Here is a 23,549-nt window from a genome sequence, read left to right as displayed (position 1 = left end):
GTATTATGGCCTTGTAATCCTGGGGTCTCGGGTTCGATTCCCGGCGGTGCCCGAATTTATAACTTGTGTTGGGCAAGGCCGTGGTCTAGGCAACACGGAGTTTTCCTCCGGGGGCTTCCCCGGTTTCTCCGTGGCATCCCAACAATTACTTCATTCACACACAGAAGAAGGCAATGGCAAACCACTTCTGGATCATCTGCCAAGAACGTATATGAACAGGTCCCAGTTTGAGAAAAGGATGGAAGGATCATGTTCATATGGACCTGTCGTCAGACAGAACACTAAATAATAATAAGATGAGGTGGTCTAGCGGTTAGAACGCTGGCTTTGTAATCCTGGGGTCTCGGGTTCGATTCCCGACGGTGCCCGAATTTATAACTTGTGTTGGGCAAGGCCGTGGTCTAGGCAACACGGAGGTTTCCTCCGGGGGCTTTCCCGGTCTCTCCGTGGCATCCCAACAATTACTCCAATCACACACAGAAGAAGGCAATGGCAAACCATTTCTGGATCATCTGCCAAGAACGTATATGAACAGGCCCCAGTCCGAGAAAAGGATGGAAGGATCCTGTTCATATGGACCTGTCGTCAGACAGAACACTAATAATAATAATAATTATGCTTTAGTAGATCCTATGGGTTTTTTTTTCATTCCGTGACACAGCTCGTGTTTGAAGTAATTACACAGAAAGTATAAAAGTATTGTTATCTCATTATATAAGAAAATTTTAGAATTTTTTAAAATGCGATGTCTTTTTCTGTAAACCTCATTTTTATTGCCATGTGCTCAGTCGTGTCAGTCACATTGGGAACGCCGTGCGCCATATTTGTCACTGTTTCACTTATAAGCGTTTGAGTGATTTCCGAGTTGTCAAACAGATTGTCACCATACAATTACAATTTCTTCTGTTTCCGGGAAGTGGTGAACTAACTGGGGGACTTTTGAACTGGACCTTTCATCGAATGACATCAGAACCTACTTTTCATCAACATTTCATGAACTAGTGAACTCCATTATTTATCGCCTGTTAAGAGAATAAGTGATATGTGTGCATGAGTTTTAAACGAATGAAATATTATTGCGGTCATCAGCAGTCAGACAGCTTGATTGTTTGATTCCTTTAGGTCAGAAACACATGAGACAGGCTCATTGATAAATGGCGGTGTTCAGCTACTGAGGCCTGATTTCAGGCGCTAGTAGGACCAGGAAGAGACCGTGTTATGGCTTCGGCTGTCAGTAGCCGATTTTCACCTCGGAGGCCCGGGTTCACGTACGGGATTTGTGATGGACACGGAGGAACTGTCACATGATTTTCTCCAATTCCTTCGGGTTACCTCTGTCATCACCGGGGTTCGATCCCCGACGGGGGCAGAGGATTTTTCCTCTAGCCTCTGCGTCCAGACCGGCTCTGGGGCCCACCCAGCCTCCTCTACAATGGGTACCGGGGTTCTTTCCCGGGGGTAAAGCCGGCCGGGGCGTGATGCTGACCACTCACCCCCATCTAGTGCCGAGGTCAAGGAAGAGAGGAGCTAAACCTCCACTCACCCCAAACGCCTACATGGCGTATAGTGGGACAAGAGGGTGGAGTGTGTGGACTAAATTTATTTGCCCCGGATAGAAACCAGTGGAAGACTGTTGTGACTACAGTAATGAATCTTCTGATTCATTTTCTGGACCATTTCTTCATTGGCAAGCGGACATTGACTTTTCGAGGAATCTGTCCATCAAAGTTGGTTCACTGTAAAGACGCCATTGATAACAAATTCAGAGTTTTGTACTCTTTAGGGTAATCAAAGCTTTCACCATTCGCTTATAGGACTCCTCTAGAGAATTAATGTTACCGAGGTTTCCGTCTTCTGTATTGTTGTCTGGTAGATGTTTACCAACGTTTCGGAGGTCATACTGCCTCCGTCATCAGGGCGATGAGTATGAAGATTTCTGTCTTCTGGGTTGTTGCGCTGTGTAGTCTGGTCGATGTTTACCAACGTTTCAGGGGTCATACTGCCTCCGTCATCGCCCTGATGACGGAGGCAGTATGACCTCTGAAATCTTCATACTCTGATGACGGAGGTAGTATGACATCTGAAACGTTGGTTAACATCGACCAGACTACACAGCTCAATAACCCAGAAGACGGAAATCTTCATACTTACCGCTGTGAGAACCTCAAGTCTTACATAATGTTACCGAGTTAGCGACATCATAAAATTTGAAATTATGTTTTAAATGAACAGAGGGAAAAATATGGACTTCTGCACGCTCTTTGATAGAGACAAATGAAATGCCCTTTCCTATGAACGCATTCTGTCTCACCCTGTATGCCTAGTAATGGGTTAATGGGTCTTCGGCATTACATTATTAATTTCGACCGATGGCACTATGGTCTTCAGAAAGTATAAACGTACGCCCTCTTAACTGACTTTTAACATGTCGTGATATTATGCAGTCCCTACCCTTACAATGATAAAAGGGAATTTTATGATTTCCGCTTAAACTTATTGTTCTTATTCCTCAATGATAATTTGGAAATTTTATGAAGTTGAATTGCAGCCGCTTGTCTGGGCCTTGGCACACGCAGTGGAGGGGAAGTCGCCCTCCACTTCTTTAACTTCATCTGAACTGGGGTGGATTTTAATATGAGGGAAAGTTACATTTTGCTTCGTGTGTTTTGCGAACTATTTAATTGATCTCTTACTCGTTTCACATGCATCGTTCTACCCCCATGTCATGCACAAAGACGTTTATTTTTTAATACGTGATGAATTCATAATAATCACGCGAGACACTTCCTAATTGAAGTCTTTACTAGAGACTTTATGCAGTAAACTTATTGATGAAAACCAGGCGCCATATGCAATAAAAGTCAGTACACGTAAAGACATTTTTATAATCTTCAAAATGAACAAGGAAGATAATTTGTTGGGCGGGACCTGACTATAAGAAACTATCTGGAAGACCTAGACACAGATGGAGGAAAATATTAAAATCTAACTTAAGAAATAGGTTGCTGAGTGTGTGTGGGCTGAATTCATCTGGTGCAGAATAATGGTCGACTGCTATGAACTCGAATATAATCGAAATGTGACTGTTTTCTTGGGTTTTGTGCCGTGTAGTCTGGTAGAAATTAACCTAAGCTTCAGAGGTGCTTAGAGTTTGCTATCGTCTCTAAAGAACAGGATAATGAAGCTTTGGGTTCCATAAAATGTGGGGACTTTGTCATTTAGCGGAAATGAGAAAAAAAATACTGGGAGTTGAATAAGATGACTTTGCTGGAAGGATGTGGCTGACGTAGTTTTACATTTTATCAAGAATGACGCTCTGAAGGTAATGTGGTCTCGGAGTGTTTATCTCGATTAACAGATGTTAATATTTCACAACGATCAAATACTTGATATAATTACAATGAAAATAACTGGGACTAGGCATGTAATTACAAAGATACCCAGTTAATTTTAAACTCTACGGCGTAACCTACTTTTACAAAAGTTAACTGTTTACAGAAGGCTAGGAAGAAAGCATTGGTCACCAATTCTAAGTTTCAATGGTCACATGATCCCTGTGTTCAGAAACATTTATCTTTCCTTACTGTAAAGTAAACCTTTTGGTTTGTTGACGTGATCATTAAGTACCATAATTTACATTTAGGATATTTTACAGAATAGATGCACCCATTTACTCCAGATATTGTGTTTAAAACACGTGAGAGAAAATTACTGTATTTTTGTTGTGCACGTTTTTATCGTTTAAAAAGCAGGTCTAATTACCTAATGCATAAAAACAGAGTTCTACGTAATTATCGAACACACTGTATACAACACCATTTATTAAAGTAATATAATGAGGTAGGTAAACCTCTTCTACTATTTCGTTTTAAGAAAAGAGAATTTTTACACTTTCCTTTTATTATTTCTTTAACTTTCCACCATTGAAGTATCGCATTGAATTATTGATGAAGTTTTCAAAGTGCCTCTTAGTTCGACAGGTGTTTCCTTAGTCTGTCTTTTCCTGCCTAACTGGATGTTAGAACTAACAACGAACTGAAGTGTCTGTTCTTTTATAGAAAATAAAACAAGGCGAAATGAGCTACGAATGACGACTAGCAGTGACGTTCATTTTTAAACAATTACTTGCTATTAGCAACTCATTTGAAGGTTTTCGTGGAAACGAAAGCCAGCTGCTACTTCAGGGTTTTATACCTTGACTGCACGCGCCTGTGTACTTCCGTATAAATAACGCAACGATCAGTCTAATATTAATGTAATGAGACTGATGACGCTTAAATAAAACCATTTAGCTTCGCAGTAATAAATCAAATTTGTAATCAGAGGAAAAACTGGAGGACAAAGGAAAAATAAATTTGCACCTTTCCCAAAATTGTGTTAAGGCGATAAAATCAAGAAGAGGCAGATCGGAAGGGCTTGTTGCACGTATGGGACAGCTGATATATGTCGAAATTGTAACATTTTAGTCGGGAAACCGGAAGGGAAGCGACCACGTGTAAAATATGATTGTTTGTTTGTCATCAGTCTTCCGGCCGGTTTGATGTGGTCCTCCATTTTCGCCTATCTTGCGCCAGTCTCTTCATTTCCACATATTTTTAGCAGCCCACATCCTCAAAAATCTGCGTCACATGTTTCAATCTTTGTCTCCCCCTACAATTCTTCCCTTCAACTGTTCCTTCCATTACCAAATTAACCAATCCTGGGTGCCTCAGAATGTGTCCCACCATCCTATCTCTTCTTCTCGTAAGATTTTTCCTTCGCCTATCCTGTCTAAGACCAGCTCATTTCGTACTTTATCAGTCCACTTAATTCTCAACATTTCAAATGCTTCTATAATTCTTCTTTCTGGATTTAACCACTGACCATAATATTAAACGCACGGATTAGTTTTACCTCGTTCAGAATATGATCCAGCTGAAGGCTCTCGTGAAATTTGCAATGAACATTTTGGTTCCGTAAAAGGTGAGGAAAGTCTTGAGTAGCTGAGCGACAATCAGCTTCTCAAGGAGGAATCTGTTCTCTGGCGTTCGTAGTATTTGCAAGATGCCTAGATCGAACCTCAGGAGCATCTGTCTTGTATAAGATTTGTAATAATTTCAGTTACTCCAAATTTATACCTAGGTACGTTTGTAGTTATGTCTTTATAGAATTTGCGTACGCTATATCAACTGCATTGTTTATTGAGCGTCGAATGTTATGATAGTTATGTACGATGAGCTGGAAAAGATATTTCAGGATGCGGTTGTAATCAGTTTAATAGTTATAGCCTGAATCGTCTTAAGTAAAATCAGGACAGTTGCTGCCTCAACTGAGGTTTCAACTAAATAGCTTCTGAACAGAGTTAGACTCGTTCCTTGTATGTAACCACTTCTTCGATGTCATAATTCGGTTTTTCACAAAACGTATCATCAGAATATTCAAGCAAAATGTGATGCATCTCCTCCCACATTTACCGTCTCACTGCTTGGCTTGGGAACAACAAAAGAAGTGTTCGTCGATGATTCCAGGGGCACGGACGTTTGACACTACAAATATTTACTCTTGATGAAAATCGTTAAATATTGTACAATACAAATTAGTGTTGATAAATATTCTCTCATATTACCTCGTCTATAAAAACAGAGCTAACAAAAGGAGACTCGATTAAATTCTAAATCCCTCCTTGTTAACGTGACGTGCTTCGTGAAAGAGTGTTCTATCACTCACTTCAACTTGATGCTCGACTGTCAAGAGTTTATCTGTAGGCCCAGACTCATGATAATATAACCACCTTTCCACTTTTTCTCCAGAAAATAGTGAGAAAATGTTACAAGTATTATGTGGTTCGTTTTGTAGTGATGTAAAATATCACGACAAGATCATAGGTTGATTTTGCTAATATTTGCAAAAAAACACAAAAAAAACAAGTTTCCTTTCTTTGATATCAGTTCACACCCACTCTGAAAATTAAATGCTAATAGATTATTTAAATTCTGCGTATCTGAGACACATATCTGTATCTTCTGATTATTTATTGATATGCAATCAAGTTTATAAATAAACACAAGATTCATCCACTTTAACCTGTTATCAGCCACACAAAATAATTCTATTTAAGATCAATTTTAATGTCCCCTCCCCCAATTACGTCTATGTTTCCCAAATAGTCTCTTCACTTCAGACTTTGAAAATAAAATTTTATGTGCATTTCTGGTCTCTCCCATACAGAAGAAAGAGATTAACAAAGAATATTCATTGCAACACCAAAAATATTTCTGCTGTTAGGAAAGAAAAATAGTCTGCATAAAAGGCTTTAGAATGTTTTCACGAAACAGTCTTGTGCGTCGATGTTGTTAATAAAAACAGGTTGCAATAAGGACATTTACCGGCTGATGGATCATCTTGGCGGTGCAGTAGTTCCTTAGTCGTTTGACGACATTGATTATGACGCCATGGAAATCCATTGTAAGACGTCTTAAGACGAACGCAGTTAACAAATAAGCACGCTTAGTAAGAGCAGTTGCCAGCCACCGAATCTACCCGAAGCAGGTAATAGTCAACTGTTATTAAAGCTGAGACTACTTAATCCGCTCTTGTTCCTACTGATTAGGGAGAACGGGTTCCTGCATCGCATTGTAAGCACCATCTCAGTACAGATAAGTATCGATATGTATCGAGAATGTTTTCTTGTAGCTGTTAGTATGGCACCACCTTCTGCCCCAACATTTTACTGTGATGTGAATACAAAATGCAGGGGTGGGGATTTGGTTTATGTGAGCTCATTTCTCGCTTAACTAAACGGCTAACTGTATCAGTATCTAATAGTTGTTCGTCTACTCAAATATTTCCCGCCATTTACGTAACACGAGTTTTATTGCCACGTTCAAAAGAGATCGTCGCCTGAGAAATCCATTCCACAGCCTATCACTACATTTATTTAAGATTCGTTTTAATATTATTCTCCTATGTAAGCTCAGATGTACCAAGTGATATTTTTCTTTGGATTTTCCGTCGAGTAATTTATGGGTTGTTGGTTGATTTATAGTGATATTGATGGCAATTCGGAAATATTAAAATGGCCAATTAACCAACTTTCAAAGTCAATGTTGTGAGTTTCTTCTGTCCGTGACTTTCTCTTCAAAACGGGTGGGTATTTCCAGGTATTGGTAGGCGACGTTAAGAACTGCATTCGTGGCCCTCATCTGGTAGGAAAGTCTTCACTGAAAACACTTGATTACTGTGTACTTCAGTAGAAAGGAGAAGCAACTTGTGTACAACTCATTACTTTCGCCAGGGATATGTTCTACATTTACTTCTGTTACAAAAAAGAAGGTGGCTTACATCTACATTGCAGTCTCTTCAATAATATCCAGAATCCTCCCTTTTATTTTCGAAATTTTTATGTATAATTTGAGGTTTTCACAGCGGTGAGTATCGATCGCCCTGATGACGGAGACAGTATGATCTCCGAAACGTTGGTGAACATCTACCATACTACACGGCGTAACAACCCAGAAGACAGACAATTAATTGGTCATGCGGAATTTTGTATAGAAATAGACCATAAATGGTACCTAAAATTCTATACGAAACACATTTTTTACGTTAAAAATTACGCACATGACTGAGGTGTGATTGAGTCTTTGAGGTAATGTTAGTGACAGCCTCTAGCCTTCTAGTGAAAATTATACGCAGAAACATTTAAGTGAGTTGCACAGTTGTTAATTTGTAAGACCTGATAACGATTCAAACATTTGATAACAAGTAGGCTTCATAAATTCCTGTTGTTCTGAAGAATTGAATCTAAAAACCGATGATGTAATTAAGGTTTACTCAGTTTGTCCGTAGTTCTAACGTTTTGGACGTCCCTGTGTGCCGGTATGTCGAAGTGAAGCTGAAGTTTATGTCCCTGGTGTCTTTTGTTTTATCAAGGCCCACATTAGCATTACAGCAGCAACAGCAAACTCGACATTTCTTGAAGTCTCCCGTGTGGGCCGCTCGATAACAGCCAGCTCATACGGACAAGAAGGTCTTATGTCAATAGGAACTTTTCCACGCATTTGAAATTATAGGAATCACTTCCCTTGGGGTCGCGCATGGAACTGTTATAAAAAGACTACCGAATGAGAACCTGTTACACCATTCCAAACAGTTATCTTGCAAGGCAAAGTCACGTATGACGGATAAGAAAGTGGTCTTAAGCTGTTCATGATTCTTTATAGTTGTCAGCCCTCTGGCTAGGGGGACTTAGTGACAATATTTGTTTTGTTATAAGACAGAGTCCCAAATACTTATAATTCAGTCATGGCTAATTATACTGGAATTTTCAAATGTATAAATACTAAATAATATCATAACTACTATTTTATGTACCTGAATTTAAACAAGAGCCTACCTTAATGGAACACACATAGTCAGATTTTCCAAATGGTTTTATCCGTACGTACCTACCTGAATGACCATGCTTGTTTGTTATAGATACAAAAACTTTATTACAGCGTAGTTGAACATTTTAATCTGAGTCAAGTGTTAACAATTGTTTAAATTTAACTGAGATACGAAGGTCTCGCGAAAGTGAAGATCTTCTGGATTGTGGCGCCGTCAGGTCTCATGAGCTGTTAGCGACATTTCGGAGGGACATATTGTACTCTTCTTCAGGGTAAAGTGGAGGCGATACGTTCTTTACAAAACGTATATAGCCACTTGCAACTACAATAACGCCGCAATCTAGAATATCACGATCGATATTTGCACAAAGTCGTATCGAAATACGTTTAAAAAAGACTTAGGTCCCAATAAGATCTTATCTTAAGTTATTTTTTGCAAAATGTTTTACAGTGCCAGCTTTTTTCTTTATAAAACTGACAAACTTCAAAATTTCATGTAAAACTGGAGTTATTTTGGATTGATATAAACTAAAATAAAACGAGTTCTATGTCTTGTATCAATCGCAATACCAAATTTTGATAGAATCGGTCCAGTTTCGGAGATGAATCATGTAGATCGACGGATAGGCGTTGATTTTATACCTTTCATGTAAATACTGCCAGAAGGGTAACGAAATGCCTTGTCACTGGAGAACATTTCATTTAAATAATTATTATATTTGTTTACAGTCAATCACAATAAAATAGTAAGTTAAGATAATTAAAATGATTAAAATATCATCTTATGTTCTATATCGAGCATTCGATTTACATCGGAACATTCACAACATGTTTCGGTTTAACAAACCGTCATCAGGTGTAATTTATAAACTTTTTAAACTCAAATTACAATTATTTATAGTTTTTACCATTTCATAATTTTATCATATTTCACGTTATATTTTATGGAAGTTGTGTCTAGATATTATTAATATAACATTATTATTGAGGTGGTGTTATTGATGTTTATATCAGTCATTTATGAAATAGCAATCGGTTCCGATGTGTTCAGAGGAGAGATCCATTTCATTTGGAAGGCTAGTGACGACAGACAGTGGCTTAGCACGCGAAGCATTTCCTCATTCAGACCTTATGCTCGCAGTAGCTGATTCTTTGACCTTTTATTTCCTCCTTATTATTTGAAGCTATCATTTCCAATGTCGCCATGTGCTATAATATAGTTACAAAACTGAATTAAAATGGAATGACGTAGGGAGGTAAGAAGGACAGAGAAAACACGAAATAAGAAGAGAAGGGAAAAGGGAACTGAAACAAAGGAAATATAACTGCAAAGAATGAAATGTAAAGCAACTACCAACCATGTATGCTACTCATATATCTGTTGAACTGCTCAGTAGATTTATGAGGGAAAATGTCCTCTGTGTCTGAGATATGACGCAGGCGACGAAATTTGTTTTAAAAGATCGTCTTCTTTCACCTTAAACTTGAAGGAACCTATTAGACAGGAAATGTAACATAGACAGTTTTTGATCTGAATTACGTCTGACAGATTCTAGTAGGAAGGCGACAAGAGACTCTGATCTTTCTGTACAATACGAAGTGTGGTCTGCAGTGTGAGATGCGTGCAACAGCAGTTACCATAGCAACACAACACGTAAGGGCTTCGCTGAATCACTTGGAATTCGACTGCAGGTGTCTGCAAGATTAAGGAACAAAAGTTCTCAGGTTGCAATACTTCAATTTTCAAGTTGTGCTACAGTTTTACTGACTGTCAAACTCGACATGCTTTAGCATTTAGTGGTCTTCATAAGGGGATTATCAGTGCATTATGTAACAATTATAATACAAAAATAAGTAGTTATTTTTGTGGTATAAAATATTGATAACTCCTGACGATCACCGGTATAGGTCGAAAAATAGCTGCTTCTCCGAAGACAAAGATTATCAATATTCGTATCAGTGTGTGTTCATAATGCACAGCACAGTTCTACATGACATGACAGGAAAGCTGGAGTGAATAAGGATGTTCGTATTCTTTTCGAAACTCTGACCTGTGATGCCTGCGCCGTCCAAATAATTCTCGCCTCTTCTGAGTTTAAAATCGTTGAGATACACTTGAGTTGTTAAGACACCTGGGGTGGTCATGGTCCGAAGAACCATAGATGATGATGATGATGATGTTAAGAAATCTAAGAAGTCCCTTTGTTTAGTAATTAAGAAGCACGTACTTGTTCTCTGATAAAAAAACGTAATGCGAAGAATTTAAAACAAAATATTAAGGAGGTATTTTATATGAAAGAGACTAAATATATATAACAAAAGTCACATAAAGTCCAAGTTTATTAAAATTTATGTAATGCTATTAAAGTAAGCAAAAGAAGGCTATTGGGGAAAAAATGCATAAAAATTGGTGAAAATCTCGAGCGCTTTGTTATGAATGAGCTGGTAAAATGTAACCCGCATTGAAGTAGGCCTTCCTGTAGGAGAACGTTACATTATTTCTCAGAAGACACGCCATTATTACTTTTGAGGATGGGGAAAACGATGGTCTCCGAAAAGTCTGAATTTTTAGTTTGATTGCCCAAGAACATTTAATCACTTTGTAACGCCTTGAAAGCTGATTGTCTCGGCTGTAGCTTCCAGGTCTCTTCTGACTCGTTTGTAGTTAATACACCCGTATTATCCGTTGCTGTTTGCTTATAGGAAGCCAAAGTCTTCTGGCTGAGCGATACACGGAATAAAAATTTGCAACCAAGGCGCAGTTAACCATCTCTTTACTTCTGCTTGAGACTTCCTTCAGGCCCTGTAGAAGTTCCAGTACCTTCCAGACCACTTAGCAATGTTAGGAGCGAGCCAGACTGCCCGCTTCTTACTCAACACAGAGACAGGTCGGGCTCAAAGAGACTGGATAACAAGAACTCACAGTTACAGAGCCATTTAAATAATAAGAGACTAACTGCTTTGGCAGTGCAGAGCAAACATCCATTATATCACATATTACAGTCTCTTTCAATTTACGTTACACATCGAAAAACTCATTTCCATTTGTAATTAATGAAGAAATACAGGCTTCGAGTTTCCACCATATCGGCCTCCACTGTTTATCGTCGGTTAGTGTCTGCGTCAGAGAAGCGTGAGGTCTTCTTTGTAACCACCAGCCCTCACAGGGTGTTCCTTGTTGTCTCTAACCCAGTAATATACTAGGTGAGATTTCAGGTTCTCACGGGTCAAGTACGGAGGTGGCTGTCTTATGGAATCTTAAGCCGTGAAATCTGGTAGAAATTTATCGACGTTTCGGTCATACTTACTGCCTCCATCTTCAGAACATCTCCATAATGACACACTATTCGCAATAATTAGAACACCATGAAATAAATTTCTAGACTCTAAGAATTGCCTTGAAACTGACACCTCCTAGTAGATGCTACATCTGTTATCCAATCCAATCCGCGGACAATTAATTCAAAGCTCAACTAGTGTGAAAATTTATCGTATTTTGTGGAATCCGAAGGTTGATTACCACCTTAACTTCTCTCTATTCTTGGCCAGCTGAATCCAATCCACAATGAGATCTCATACTTTTAAGATTCATTTTAATATTATACAGGAATTTAAACATCTATATTTAGATCTACCATGTGGTTTCTTCCTTCATATTTGTCAATTATCATGTATTAATTACTTATATTACGCATTCGTGCTACAATCTCCACCTATCTCATCCTCATTGATCGAATGAAAATAAAATATTTGATAAAGAGTTCGAATTATGAAGTTTTACATGATAAAAATAACCCCGGGCACCTGTTACTTTCTCTCGTCCTCGGCTTATGCATACTCAGACAATGTGGTAGGAAACACTTGTTAGAAACACGACTTTGTTGTTTAAATTGTAGGTTAGTAACTGACATGACATGAATGTCATTTCTAGTACACAAGTACCAGTCTGCTTGCGTGCCAATGATTCACGCAGCCAGCAGAAGACGCTCACATTCTTAACGTGCTATTCAAATCTCACTGGACAATGCACAGCAATCACAACGCTCCTCAAGCAATGGAAGAGTTGCTGGAGGGGACACGAATTGGCGTCTGTTTTGAGTCTGTTCTGGTAATGACATAAGCGGAGAACAACTTATGGGTGCGTTCTGTCGATGAATCTATTGGCGTTCATACGATTTATACTTTCTGCAATAGAATTTTCTCAGAACATATTTTCATTCTGTTTAGTATAGCATTGTGCCATTGGAGGTTACTTTAAATTGGAGATTCACCTTCCGAATGCTCGATGTCAGACGCATCAGTGGCAATATGAATTGTTTGATATTACACCAACTGGATATGACGTAAAGAACACTTTAGGAACTATGCATTCTTCATAGTACATATTTCTAGTTATGTTACACTTATTTCATGGAATGGCGGCTTTCTGTTTGAATGTTCATTAGATAAGAACTTTAACTCTCTGAGACCGAATCTCGTCTAAATAATGTTTAATATTTGAATCCGTACCGCAAATAAAACACAACACTTCTCCATTACAAAGGTCAACTGGTAAACTATGTTTAAGGAAATGATCGCTGTTTATTCTAAGTGTAATACGAAACACGTAAATGAAAAATACAGACATATTGATACTTAAAGAAGGTGGTACATTTTAGTTATCACCGGGCTATAAATTGTAAATTGTTATTTTGAAATCCTAAGAGAAAAAACACGTAAAAGATAGATCTGAGTGCAGATGAAAATGACACTTTAGTGTAACAGATGTGAATTAGATTTAGGTTCTATCAGCTTCTTGTCTATTGTAATATGTTTTGTTACTTCAATTCGGAAGGAATCCATTTTTGATGTAGAATGCTGGAAGGATTGTTTAGAATGGCTATTCCAATAATTATTTTTGGAATTTGAATGTGAACTTTGAGAATATTCCTTGAAACAGGAGAAGAGCGAGCTACTGGGTACTTCCCATTACTGAATGAAACCCATAAACATACATTGACAGGATGATTAAAGGGTGCATTGAATTAGTGTTATTATATTTTTCTTGATTTTAATCACTATTCTGTGAAGAGCCTGATACTTCAAGACTTATTATTCCAAAAACAATAAGACACTTAAAACGGCACTGTTTTTGAATTACTACGTATTTGCTGGGCACAAGATCATCACCCAAAATCCTACTGCAAGAAGACACAGCACTCTCTTACTGACTAGCACTGTAACTGCTGTCAACAAAGCTGTTGATGTTCGCTTGTTTCCGTCAAAGTGATGTGTTTTCTATTCAGTTCCTTTTTATCTGTCTTGAGTTTGAAAGGTTTGTGGAATTGTGTGTCAGCTGCTGGAATACACAAAGATCGACCTCCCTTCTTTACAATCGATATACAACTCTTAAAATGTCGACAACGAAACACTTTTCACAGTTTATATACATTCACTGTTACCAGTCACTCCTGCTGGTTTTATTAACATCGATGAAAACACTGTTGAAAGAAAGTTTTCTTCGCTGTAACACATTTAAAATTAAGTATCAGGGGACTGAACAGGTTCATATTTGTTATATCCGCAGTGCCAGTTGTGAACTGTTGTTAAAACAGGTAAATCTAAGGACTCCTAAATGACTTTAATATATAGTAAAACTTCATAAATATGGGACTGAGAAATATTCTTAATAACTCTAGAAATATGAGCGTGTTTGTAATAAAGTAACGAAATGCGTAGAAGTGATAATATAAAATGAATTTTAAGTGACTGGACTATGAGAATGTGTACGAGATTCATCAGGATCGGGATAAAGTCTAGTGGCCTTCTGTTGTTAACACGGCAATGAACCTTCAGTTTCATAAAAGACGCAATTTCTCGAAGACGACTTCCTCTTGGCTTGTAGCGCCGTGTAATCTGATAGAAGTTTAAAGAAGTTTCAGAGGCACTTGCTGCCTCCATCATCAACTGTCCGACTGATTCCCACATCTCAAACCGATTTCGCGTGCGCGTCTTATTTGTAAGAATCTGAAGTCTCAACAGGTAACTTCTTTATCAGCTGAGCGACCGACAGGAGCTCAAGAAACAAATTACTCTAAGGCGTAAGTTACCGAAACAAGAAATTAGTGGACTAACGTGAACAGGAGATACGTGGAATACGAAGGTTTCTTATTCAGTTTATTTACAGTAGCAATTCGTCAGGCCAGACGTCAAAAGTCTTTGTAGGCTTTATCCTCCCTGCTTCGCCACCCTCAGTAGTTCCCAGAAAGTTACATTCCGATATTCCAAACCAAGAAAATGAATTAGCGAATTTTAATGTAATCACCATGTAACTCCACGAAGTTTCACGAACGGCGCTGTAACGTGCAGAGATTGTTTCCCAAGATTACAACCCTCGCTGCCCAGACAGTCTGGGCGAGTCATTATTATCCTGGTGAATATTGATTTAAATATCGTACGTTCCGTCATTTTAGTTTCAGACAGCGTGAATGAAATTAATTAAAATCACAAGTTAGGCGTAAATGAGTAGAAACAGTAGAAAATACCTACAGGCTCTCATATAGCAATTAGATTGTGGAAGTTAATAGCCGATTTTTTTAATTTAAGATTCTAATTATTATCTTATCGAGTGAATTTCAGAACACTTGCCATGTTATTTTAAAGTTTAGGTTAAAAATCTGGTTCATCTATCTGACTTTGCATTACCGGTTGTCGTGAGATGATGTACATCATGTCAAAAATTAACCATCAGGTTAGTAACCCTCGCTACTCATGATATTTGTAAATTCAAATGAATTTAATGGTTTTTAGACTTGTTTTTCTCATATTGAACTGAATGGTATAGACAAAATATTAGACTTGATGGTTGTACGAAAGAATATCGACCTCAACACTTAAATTCCGGCTATATTTCAGATACGTTCCACACATAAATTAAAGTTTGGTAAGCCCTTTGTCTGTATTACAGTAGCCTCTTTAAGTGCGTTTCGAGGTAACATCCTATGTATTTAATATATGTGTTCGTATTTAAAGTTATAGAATGTTTACACAACTTAAAATCTAGGAGAGCTTTTCTAGCAAAATATGGAAAATATTTCTATATCCTACATTTCTTAATCAGCAGACGGAGAATCAAAATATCTTGGAACTGATCGCAGTCGACACATTTATTCCTTTTTTTCATCTCTGAAGCAGATATAAATGGGTTATTTTGTCTGTAATGAATTATTCATCCCGTTTCCTACCATTACGTGTGTCCTTGCTTGCATGATATTGCGTTTATGGTCAAGGTTGCCTTTAAAAATCCCAATCCACTTTGCAGTAAAATGTGTAACATCTCACTGCCGACTGACGTATCAATGATTTTCGGAGACCAGGTACGCGACGGAACACAGACGAAACCAGTGTTGCGGATTATAATAAAATGTGAGACCCCCATCATGGACTCCAGCGATCTTACATTGTCAGAAGGTTAAAGTAATAGCTAACTTTTCCATTTGAATACGGATCCATAACTATCTTCCGTCCCTAGTACTAAAGTCGGACTTACCAAGTCTACAGCATAGCCTATAGTACGTGTGAAGTGATTGTTGATGATAAATTATGATCCCCTGGTGTCCCTATGGTTACTGGGTGACAATGGAGCATTGAGATTTCAATGCGATGAGCTAACTCATTGTATCTTCCTTTATTCAATTCATTCAACGATAGAAATATACCGACAGCTGCATCTATGTTGTATGTACCGTACCCTCGCCCACAATGCATCACTGCATGTATTTAAAAGAATCGTGTACACGAGGTTCTGACTCCAATATCCTAATAGCATACCGGACACTGCAGTAGATTAAATAAACCTATTACGAGAGCGTCGGACAGAGACAGATAATGTTGCATTTTATTTATTGATTGGTTGATCCTAGATTGATCAACTGCCAAGATAGCAGAGTGTTCATGACAGTGATGTCGAAGAGTGACGTGGTGACGTGGTGACGTGGTGACGGTAGACTTAAAGCCAGGATCCTGTTGCAGCGCATTTCGACAAAAGCAATAAGGAACAGAAAGGTCTGGGTGGAAGTCGCGTCAGCTTGATGGCGTCTGTGTTACAGCCGCAGACTGTTTCTAAGAGATGTTAATGTGTGTAGCGTTTCGAGGTAAACAGAATATCCACATTTGCTCTTGATTAATACAGGAATTTAGTTGGAAAGGAAGAGAATACTTGAAGATTTCTGTCTTCTGAGTTGTTGCGCTGTGTAGTCTGGTCGATGTTTACCAACGTTTCAGAGGTCATACTGCCTCCGTCATCAGGGCGATGAGTATGAAGATTTCTGTCTTCTGGGTTGTTGCGCTGTGTAGTCTGGTCGATGTTAACCAACGTTTCAGAGGTCATACTGCCTCCATCATCAGGGCGATGAGTATGAAGATTTCTGTCTTCTGGGTTGTTGCGCTGTGTAGTCTGGTCGATGTTAACCAACGTTTCAGAGGTCATACTGCCTCCGTCATCAGGGCGATGAGTATGAAGATTTCTGTCTTCTGGGTTGTTGCGCTGTGTAGTCTGGTCGATGTTAACCAACGTTTCGGAGGTCATGCTGCCTCCGTCATCAGGGCGATGAGCAGATTACACAGCGCAAGAACCCAGAAGACAGAAATCTTCATATTTACCGCTGTGAAAACCTCAAATCTTAAAATCTTGACAGACGTCGGCATAGATCAGATAATAATATTAAAATAGATCTTAAAGATATAGGCTGTGACAATGTCGACAGGTTTAATACGAATCAGATTATGATCCACTGGTGTCCTGTAATGATTTTCCGGGAAATTCCATGACTAATTTAACGAATGATAGCTCGAGAAGAGGGAGTCTGATGCAAGGAGTTGTTTCTTTCTTTTCAAATCTAAAATACTGAAAAATCTTTTTTTCACAAAGCTAATCTTCTGAACCACGTTTTAGGCCAAAGATTTCAAGGGCTTTAGAGAGCGTGGTTCGGAGATTAAACCCTATATATTTAGAAAGTTTATTAAAAAGTGTGAACGAAATTATAAAGTATTAAAGGTGATAACATGTTTGTTATTTGCCAGTTGTGGACTCCTGGGTTCTGATACCGTGTAGTAGTGTAGATGGTTACAAACGTATAGCTTCTATCTTCAGGTCGGGTTTTAGGAAACAGTGTTGATACGTTTGTCAGAAAATTGGTAACATTATATTCCAAGAGTCTGTTATTTAATCTTAAATCACTTAAGCCTTATTTGACATAATGTTTAGTCATGACCAGAATGATAAAATCAAGGAGGATCGGATGGACGGAACATGTAGCATGTATGGGTGCAACAAGAATTTAAAAACAAAATTACGACTTAGAACGCCTGCAGGGAAGACACCACTTGGCAGTGTTGTCTTTCTTTGAAGACGGCAATGAACATTCTGTTTCCACGAAAGGCAAGAAATTCCTCTACTAGCACAGCGACTATTAGCTTATGAAGATTGGATCTGTTCTGTAGATTTACTTGCAAAGTCATCAATTTAGCTAGTTAGTTATATAATCCAAGAGTTACCAACGCTTACTCTACTGTCATCATAGAAACCAAAGTTTTAACCGAGGTTAGTACTGATTTACATACCTACCTCTCGATTCCTGTGTGAACTTAGCTACTATTTAAGTTGCCGTTTCACACAAGATGTACAATGGACGTCCATCTACAGCGGAGAGCGCGGCTGTGGCTGTGGTTATGAAACAGGACCCTCGCGGTGTGAGGTCTCTGCGTTGAAACGATTTGTGGGTCCCCCCGAGAGAACGAAGCCTTTCCAGTCACAGTGGGACAGTTGTCGCCACCTGGGACAGAGCAAAGTAAGGAGGGTCATGAGTGAACTTGTTACACAATACAAAACTTAAGAGTTTCCTGCTGCTGGGAATCTAATAAATTTCCAGAGTTTGAACTTAGGCAAACTGTCCCATTTTTGCAAAATACGGTCTACTTTCTGACCTCATTCATACGCAGTTCTTCAGCAAAGTTGTCGCGTTTCGCGTAGGTCAACGACGAACTGGCAATCCGAGATCAGCCTCTCAATATACGAGATATGTCGTAGCACTAAACTTTTCTGTTTAAAATTGTACTTTATTTTACAATCATCAAGCGTTGGCCACTGTCTCATTTTGAACAAATTAAACATTAAATTATTAATGAAATGAACTTCATAATGAACGGAAGGAATTTGATGCCCAATAAGACAATTAAGAACTGTTTTGTTCACTATCACGTACGACTCAACTGTAAAGTCGTTCCAGCTTCTTATCCATTAGTTTTACTGGAGCACACCCCACAGATGAAGTGAGCTAAGCGAATCACGTAGCCTACTTAGACACTGTAGCGGTTTAAGGAAGGTAAGCTTAAAGGCATATTTATCTAAAGTGTTACAGTGGATAATGAAAAGAATTAGCCAATATGGATCTTATTTATGGGCATTATGTGTGCTTCACACACAGCCTATTAAAATTCAGAAATAGGTGGAGGTGAGTGACCATCTTTACGCTTCTGTCGTTTGACCCTCGGGGCAATAACCCCTATTATCCGTTTAACAGGAGGCGCGTTAGTCCGTTCTTGGTGACAATTAATCTGATTCCGGTTACCCGGCCTGTAACCAGAAACTATACTAAGGGAGATCTCGCGAATGCAGCGTCTGACATAAAAGCAGAGATTAGAACTAAGTTGCTAAGGCTACTCTGAGGCTATTCTAACAGGTGGGCGAAAGGTTAGGCTTCCTGTCTCTTTCGTTCTCCTTTCCTGCCTGATGAAGAAAACAGAATCCTGCTTTCGAGATGCTGTAATTTTATAATTTGGACGATGAGAGAAATGCAAAGAGTATTTTAATATACCATCGTCAGATTCTTCAGACTTGGACAATATAAGTCATAATAATTTCCGTTAATCTGTGGTTCGGTACTTAAATTAGAACTTTACCTTTGTGTTTATTAATATGCCTTATGTAGGCCTAACAATTTTTGGGATTTTCGTTCCTATTAAGATTGTTATCTGTTTTCGGTATCTCATTATGTATTACCGCCTCTTAAATATCAGTGTAAAAATAACCACCCATTCCCCAAGCTGGGACATAACAGTGACTTTAATTACTATTTTATTATTGAATGAAGTTCTGTACACAGGAGACATTATCGATCTAAAGCAAGTTTTCTTAACTTTAATTTACAAATACTGTTACAGCTGTTTGCATGTTTTTGTAATTTGTTCAGTTTTATTTAGGCCTTGTATTTACTGCCTTTCCTGAAATCTGTAATTTATTAGACTGACAAGATTAATGTATTTGGAAAAAACTGTAATGTATGTTGAAGTAGTTTACTACGCACAGTATTGTCCCTTGCGAATTTTGACTAGGCTACCCTGATCATCAAAACGTACTCAGTCACTTGTACGTGTCATTAATGCTGGATGCAATAGAACGAATTCTCTTCTACAACGAGGATAATTATTTATTGTCGTTATTTCGTTTAAAGAAGTTATATTAATCCCCAGTGAATTTGATCTTTGTTATCATAAGAGTAGGTAGTACAGAACTTCATAGACCCGCATGTCAAGGGCGGATTATGAATTGTTCCCAAGAGGCAGGGAGACTGAATTGTGCTAAAGAGAACATGATAAACATCTGGCAGGAAAGTTTGGAATTTAATTTAAACTGTTTGTGTGATCAGAATAAAAGGCGCCCCTTGGGGGCACATCAAGTTTGTGGCGTCATTCAAATCTTAATATAAACGTATTTGACAAATTGTAATAAATATTGAGACAGACGACATAGCTATCAGTGAACATTGCATGTATTTTATGTTATGCCCATATTTTCCGCCAACAGAATTTATTTTTGTTCACAATGTCCTGAAGGTCTCTGACGTCCGCTAACTTCCATTTCTTGTAAATACAGCGGCCATACTTCCGGTGGTAGAGTTGGCTGGAACATGAAGGAGCGAGCCGAGGTGAAAGGTTCTAATGCTTTGCCCATTCGTCCCTTAACTTATCATGTTGTATTTCTTAGGAGCAGTGATTGCCCTGGATGAAACGTGACCTATTTTTCGTGCTATAAACCGTCTCATAGAAGCCTAATATCATGGAGCAGAGTTCTTGAAGAGCTAATAATACCAGAGTTGTTCAAGAAATTCCCTGCCTTTTATAAAATTAAGATTCATTGCCATGGTCATAGGAGCCCATCTTTGGTCCAGATGAATTCATTCCATATTTTTATTCGCTGTTTCATTTAGTTTCAATTTAACCCTTTGAAACTGAAGATCGTTTAAATAATATTTAAGAATTCAGTGCGTATCTCAAAGAGGACACTACGCGTATATACTACAAAGATCAACTGGTTAATGATACATATATTTATTTTACAGTCTATATTACAGTCTATAATATTTTAACAACATTATTTTAAATACGTTTGTGTATAGACTGTAAAATAAATATATGTATTTGATTCAACACAAACATGACGCACTTAAGATACAAATTGGTTAATGATGTTAAATGAAATAATACCTGTTAACACCTACAGTCATGCAGGATTCATATATACAAAATGCCCTGTTATTTAATGTTAAAACATGTAATTCATGTAATTTCACATGGCTATATAAGGTTATTATTGATGTGTGACTTGATATCAGATGTATCAGCGTGTAGTTTATATTTTTTTGTTTCCCGTGAGTTTTAATCATTTTACAACACTGTTTACTAACTGCCGTTATTATTCTCAATACATTATACATTATCGTTAAATTACGTAGCAATAAACTATATTTGACATTTTCGTGAACAAAACTGATGACCGCATAAGTTCTTCATCCTAAAATTACACACCAGATCCGAAATAGTGCACAGTACGTAATGTTACACAAAATTTAGGTCACCTTTGAATGTTGTATAATTTATTGGCAATCAAACGTTCCAGTATCCATCAATTCTCTGGCGATGTATGAAGCCTGTTAATCAGAGTTAAACACTGCCACATCCAATAGATATATGGAATTGCTCCCTTGCGGCCTCGCTCGTTAACGCCATATTAACAGAACAAGCACGCCCTCTTTCCCAACATACAATGTGAACATGAACTGATACTGGCAACATCAACCCCCTGGGAGATATATAAGGGTTCACGCCTACAATAAACATGCATCTGCGGACAAGAGTGCTACACAGCTCACAACAAGTTGATTGCAGACGGTGGTCGCTGTACAAATAAAATATATAATACAGTAGGTCTGTGCGTATACTGCAATGATGGATACTTAACAACGCTCTGAGTTTACAAGATTTGAGATTGCCATTAACAGAAATATAAAGCAACTTTTTAGAGGCTGTGATTTAGAACATTTACAGGTAATGAAATTAAGTCTACAAGCCATATTATAAATAACATCCGATTGATATTCTTCAGTTTTTCTGTTTTAAAAATGTCATAACATTTTAAAATTAACACTTGTGTAATGCAGGTTTCAGTTCGCTAAATATTTAAATAGACTTATTTTATGATTTATGATTATGAGCAAATTGTCCTAATGATCAGATACAATCGCTACTCCTTTCCTTTAGCCCATAAGATAATTTTTATTAGTAGGTAGACCATAATCTTTCTTTTTCGTTTCCCTTTTCATACTTATTCCATCTAACATCTAACATAACAATCTTGAATGTAATAGAGCGTTAACATTAAATGTTAATATTTATTTAGAACTCAAAGTTGCATATCAGCTCAATTAGGTATTACAGGGCATTGCTATCTAAAATAGGATTACTGATATTCAATTTCCATATTTAGTGCCTCTAAACTCAAATAACTTTTGGAAGAAAATCACAGATAAAGTAAGACATCTGATGGGAACAGAACTAAATAGCAGTATTTTATAATTACAAAATGTATTTTTAGGTTTACGACACGTCCTTTTCTCTCGTCGTACATGAGGATCGTTCAAATGAAACCCGTTCGCGGCGCTGTTATCCAATATGGCCCACCACGAGCTGTGAAAAAGAACAGGTGCATTAGAACAGACGGGAACAGTGCGACACTGTTCAACGCAGGCGTTTCAGGTGCAGAATTCCTTCCAAACAGAATTGCTCTCTTTGATATCACCATCAATCCACAGCGTTATAATGGAATTCTCCGAGACCATCGTACTGCACCACGAGGGTGTCATCGTGTTGCACGACAACGCTTGTCCTCATGCCAAGGACTCGATGATTCCGGGTCTTTCACCGTGTGTATATTGCCCCTTCAAGAAAGTGCTAAACGGTCATAGATCCTGACTGGACAAAGAAGTCAAGGCAGCCCAAGGAGTTCTTTGCTAAGGGATCCATGAGCTGGTGTTTCAATGGGATGCCTGCCTCAAAGCTCATGGGGAGTATTTTCAACACCTTTATCACTTCGCCAAAAACAATTCCCGAACGGATTTCATTTGAACAACCTTCATATTATGAATATTACGAGCTCGACGTCAGAAATTGTGTTTTTCTCAGTTTGTTGTCAATTTTGTCGGTTATTAAACTCGCATAACTGACGCACGTTTAGGAGAAATTTTCACAATTGCTTAAGGAAACACAAACGTTTATTACAAAAGAGTAGTGAAGGCACATTATTAAACAAACAAATACTTTTTACTATTGATTTGTTCCGTATCTCAGAATTTTGTTTGTGCGATGTTTCTTTGTGGGGTTTCTGGGATTTGACGCAGTCTAGTGTTGTAGGTGGCCATCGGAATTTCGGAGGCACGTGCCAACTCCGTCAGCGAAACGATGGCAACCACCTACAAGACTGTACCGTGTCACAACCCGGAAGACTACAATCCAAATTGTCACCTTGTAAGAATCTAAAATTTTATATATCGGAACTGGTTGCTCATGTTATTTACCGAAGATAGATCTTACTGTTCAAGAGTTTACCGTCGGAATCTGAGTAAATTTGCTTTCCCAATGAAGTTGTTTTCGGTTGTTTGGCATGTAATGCATTTCTACAAATTTAACTAAGTCGATGCAGCAGAAACGTTCTTGAAAATTTAATAGCCACTTAGCTAGTCAAATATTTCGCGATTTTTATGGAATTAAAATTTTCACTATCTTATTCACAAGTAAGCTATTGGGCCACATTTAGAATCAGATAATCTTAGTCCACATCCGGAAATCCATTTCCTTTGAGTTTAATTTTAG

The 23,549-nt window shown here is 38.1% G+C and overlaps 1 protein-coding gene across 2 annotated transcripts in view; it reads left to right on the top strand.

Moving 5' to 3' along the window:
• The window catches only part of LOC110835650 (segmentation polarity homeobox protein engrailed), a 111,141-nt gene that overhangs the window by 84,178 nt on the left and 3,414 nt on the right, over positions 1 to 23,549 (top strand). The gene's annotated exons all lie outside the window — the stretch shown is intronic.

Source organism: Zootermopsis nevadensis, unplaced genomic scaffold (assembly GCF_977971745.1).
Source record: "Zootermopsis nevadensis isolate Lab colony 2312 unplaced genomic scaffold, Znev_1.0 Znev_ptg000019l, whole genome shotgun sequence".
In the NCBI taxonomy this organism is placed as follows: domain Eukaryota; kingdom Metazoa; phylum Arthropoda; class Insecta; order Blattodea; family Termopsidae; genus Zootermopsis; species Zootermopsis nevadensis.
This window is presented reverse-complemented; position numbering and strand designations above follow the sequence as displayed.